The sequence below is a fragment of the Gekko japonicus genome, unplaced genomic scaffold (genome assembly GCF_001447785.1).
Source record: "Gekko japonicus isolate JY-2015 unplaced genomic scaffold, Gekko_japonicus_V1.1 scaffold2795, whole genome shotgun sequence".
Taxonomy (NCBI): Eukaryota; Metazoa; Chordata; class Lepidosauria; order Squamata; family Gekkonidae; genus Gekko; species Gekko japonicus.
The window spans coordinates 65,782-70,474 of NW_015162036.1; the positions used below are offsets into that span (position 1 = coordinate 65,782).

Here is a 4,693-nt window from a genome sequence, read left to right on the forward strand (position 1 = left end):
ATTACTTTGCACTGTTCATTCAGGAAGGCCTCCTTATCTCTCCTTGCTGTTCTCTGGAAATCTGCGTTCAGTTGGGTAAATCTTTCCTTTTAGCCTTTGCCTTTCGCTTTCCTTCTTTCCTCTTTACCTTCTTTCCTCTTTCCCATCTATACCTTGTGCCTAATAGCCACTGATGGACCTCTGCTCCAGATGCTTATCCAATTCCCTCTTATAAGAACATAAGAGAAGCCAGTGTCGGATCAGGCCAGTGGCCCATCCAGTCCAACACTCTGTATCACACAGTGGCCAGAAATACCAGTGCCATCAGGAGGTCCAGCAGTGGGGCCGGGACACTAGAAGCCCTCCCCCTGTTGCCCCCCCCCCCAAGCACCAAGAAGACAGAGCGTCCCTTGCCCCAGAGTCCCTATCTATACCTTGTGGCTTATAGCCACTGATGGACCTCTGCTCCATATGCTTATCTAATTCCCTCTTGAAGTTTGAACCCTCCCCAAATATCCAGGAATTTCCAACCCAGAGTTGGCAACTGCAGGTACTGACACTTTCCGACCGTGCGCACTGCACAGAGCACGACCCCTTGCAGCTCTAAGCTGCCCCCTTCCTTCATTGCTGTGCTCCCCCTTACTAGCCCCTTCGTACTCTTCTCCCCACGGAGACCCCTTCGAGTGCAGACTCAGTGCTCCCTCTAAGCGGCGGAGTCCTGTGAGCAAAAATCCTACTTTGCGAGCTACCGGCATTAAAGTTGCGAGCGAGCCATTGGGCTACTGCATGTGTTCGTTTCCTCTGGAGCCCCATCCCTTCCCGAGCTGAGACAACAATGCGTGGGCCGGAGGCTAAAAAACTGTGAGCTAGCTCACACTGACTCAGCTTAGAGGGAACACTGCCTGTGAGGTAGGTGAGGCCGAGAGAGCTCTCTCGAGAACTGCCCTTGAGAAAACAGCTCTGAGAGAACTTGTGACTGACCCAAGCTCACACCAGCAGCCAATGCTCCCTCTAAGCTGTGGAGTCCTGTGAGCCAAAATTCTACTCCGTGAGCTGCTGGCAATAAAAGTTGTGACCGAGCCATTTGGCTGCTGCAGAAATTAGTTTCCTCTGGAGTCCATCCCATCCTGAGCTGAGACAACAATGCGTGGGCCGGAGGCTAAAAAACTGCGCACTAGCTCACACTGACTCAGCTTAGAGGGAACACTGCCTGTGAGGTAGGTGAGGCCGAGAGAGCTCTCTCGAGGACTGCCCTTGAGAAAACAGCGCTGAGAGAACTTGTGACTGACCCAAGGTCACACCAGCAGCCAATGCTCCCTCTAAGCTGTGGAGTCCTGTGAGCCAAAATTCTACTCCGTGAGCTGCTGGCAATAAAAGTTGTGACCGAGCCATTTGGCTGCTGCAGAAATTAGTTTCCTCTGGAGCCCATCCCTCCCTGAGCTGAGACAACAATGTGTGAGCCGGAGGCTAAAAGACTTTGAGCTGGCTCACACTTAACTCAGCTTAGAGGGAACACTGGTGCACCCCCCCCAGCACCCCACTCACCTCTTCTCCTTTTTCTTCTTCCTCCTCCTTCAGTACCAGCCCCACTGGGGGACCCGAAGACCCCCCACCCGCCCCCCTAGAAACGGCTGCAATTTTCGCACCCTTTCAGTCCCAACGTCGAGAAATTAAAGCGCCGGCCGTAAAGCGTCCTAGCCGCCCTGCCGCCCGGCAGTGTCGCAAAAAGGGCTTTCCAGGAGCGGCGTGCTTTACGACAGCCCGGCCTGAAATGGAGGCGCGGGGAGGAGAAGAGCAGCGGCTAGAGCGGCCGCCTCTCTGGTCGGACCATAGAGTGGGGGAAAGGGAGGAGGCTGACTGTGGAAGATGGAGGACCGCCAACAGCGTCCCACCCCGTCGAGTTTTTAGTATTATTAGGGCTTTTCACAGCACTGACCAGTTTATTTAGCTGGTTTGGCCCAGCTTTGTTGGGGTTGCCAGTCTCCAGGTGGTGGCTGGAGATCTCCCGGCATCACAACTGGTGTCCGGGTTGGGTTTTTCCTGGAGAAAAGACCGGCTTTGGAAGGTGGACTTTGTAGCATTATACCCTGCCGGAGTCCCTTCCCTCCCCAAACTCCACCCTCCCAGGCTCCCCCTTCAAAATCTCCAGGAATTTCTCCATGTAGAGTTGGCAGCCGTAACTGGCTTCAGCGCAGTGCACTGCGTAGGGACGTTTGAGTTGGGAAACATGATGGGGGGAAATTCAAAAGAGAAAACAGAAAGCAGAAACACAGTGGTAAACACAGAAACATCTAAAAGGCTAATAAAATAAAATAAAATCAGAGATAGGGTCTGCAATAATGCAAAGTTTGAGTCCGGTGGCACCTTTAAGACCAAGAAAGCTTAATTCTGGGGATCAGCTTTCATGTGCAGGCACACTTCTATCAATGTATCTGAAGATGTGTGCATGCAAGTGGAAGCTTATCCCCAGAATAAAACTTTCTTGGTCTTAAAGGTGCCGCTTCACTCAAACTGTGCAATGCCTCAGACCAACCACGGCTACCCACCAGAATCAGTCTGCATGCAATAATATCCCTGCTTGGGGGGGAAACAGAACTTTCAACGCTGGGTATTCATGATGATGATGATTTCAGTGACTGCCCCGTTTGTACATTATGTTCGTCCAAAGGAATAGGTGCTGCTGGCAGACTGATAACAACTTGCTCCTTACACAATAGATAAGCATGTGAGTCACCTCCCTCCTGCCATGAGTCATTGGAAGCATGCACCTCCATCAGTAAAAAGTGGTGTGAGTGGATGTTTGTCTTCCTGTTTATATGCCGTTAATGTGGGTGTTTTTCAATTGTCTCTGTGTGGAGGGCATTCCATAATTTGTGCCACATTTTCATAAACATAATTTCGAGTGGTTCTGCCACTCGGATCACACGTCCGTGTGCCATGTTTGATTTCACACATGGACACATGAAGCCTTAAACTGAATCAGATAAGAAAGACCTTGACCTAAGACCCTGGCTCAGTGGCAGAGCCTCTGCTTGGCATGTAGAAGGTCCCAGGTTCAATCCCCGGCATCTCCAGTTAAAAGGGCCAGGCAGGAGGTGATAGGAAAGACCTTGACCTGAGACCCTGGCTCAGTGGCAGAGCCCCTGCTCGGCATGCAGAAGGTCCCAGGTTCAATCCCCAGCATCTCTGTCAGCAAGCTGCCATAAGGTGATGTGCTACTCATTGTATATTGCCCCATGCTCTGTCCATCCCCCACTTGCTCTTCCTCAGTAGGTGTTTACTGTCTTCTCTTGCTACAACGACGTAACTGCTCAAGGTCGACCAGCTGGTGGTAGGGAGGTGTTATGGCATAGCTTCGCTTATCATGTATCCTCTGCCTGAGAACTAAACTTATGTTTATGGTTAACCTGAAATGGCCTCAGAGAGCCACTACTGGCCCTGTAAACACAAGTTTAGCCCACTGTAAGTTTAGTGTCTATTGGCGCTTGTTTGCTCTTCCATCCCGCCAGCGGGAAATTGGCTCTGTAAACGTAAGTTTAGCCCACTGTAAGTTTAGTGTCTACTCAGACTGACAGTAGCTCTCAGGGATCTCAATCAGATGTCTTTCCTATCACCTACTCCTTGATCTTTTTTTTTTAAACTGGAGGCGCCAGGGCTTGAACCTGGGACCTGCTGAGTGCTAAGCAGAGGCTTTACCACTGAGCCACAGCCTTTCACCACCTGTATACCTGCAACCCTGCCAGCAGCTGAAGCCAGCATTTATTCAAACACACATACTTCATTTGTTGTCCTCCTGAGACTGAAGGTGGATTACACCATGAAAACAATGCAAATTAGGGCAATATCACACATGCCACGAACGAAGCAAGAAAACCGGATTGCGGAATGCAGAACAAGCGGTGAGAATATAATACAGCACAGTTTCCGAACACTGCCTTGCATGTGAAGATACTCAGCCGCTGCAAAGTGTTCTGTCATATTTAAAACCGCACTCTGCTTCTCAAGGTAGCCGACTGGGGTCCCGTTCACACGGAGCTTTTGCCGCACGAAAGATACGGATGATAGGCGGATTTCCCGGGCGTGATCACACCGCAACATCTGGGAAGCGCAGTGCACCCATGGCTAACCCATGGCTTCTTGCCGAAGATGCGGAGTAAAAAACAAGTACATACGATGTGCTAGTTCCCGGAAAACACGGGGCAAGGGCTGGTGTCTGATCACATTTCCACTGGAATCCTGTGGCATCCAGCGCCCGCTCATGTCCCATCGCAAACCGGATTTTTAATTTATTTATTTTTTTAAAAAACCACATCTCCACAGGATGCGCACAAACGCCCACCGGCACATGCGCACACTGTGGTGAGGGGGGGGAAATTCTCATTTGCCACGGAAGCGGCGCCTAGCGATTGCCGGTGTAAATTGGTAATGGACACACTGAGCGGGTTCTGGATCAAATCAAGCCTGGACTCTCCCTAGAAGCCGAAGTGACTAAACTGAGGCTATCGTACTTTGGTCACAAAATATGGCAAAATAAACAATCACGGGTTCGATTGGTACAAGGGAGAAGCAAATCAGAATGTTGATTCTCGGCTCAAAACAGCAGGGATGAGAACTTCGAAATCATACCTCCACTTCTAGTATTCTGATTTCTAATAGGAGAAGACAAGAGTCACTGGAAAAGACGACAATGCTAGGAAAATTGGAAGGCAGCAGG

General features: G+C 50.5%; 1 protein-coding gene across 1 annotated transcript in view; it reads right to left on the minus strand.

The window, feature by feature from the left end:
* Positions 1 to 1,627, minus strand: part of TAZ (tafazzin) — a 25,891-nt gene extending 24,264 nt beyond the window's left edge. Inside the window, exon 1 of the mRNA XM_015405568.1 lies at positions 1,525 to 1,627. The gene's annotated coding sequence lies outside the window, so the exon portion shown is untranslated. The remainder of the gene's footprint in view (positions 1 to 1,524) is intronic.
* Positions 1,628 to 4,693: the final 3,066 nt, after the last annotated feature.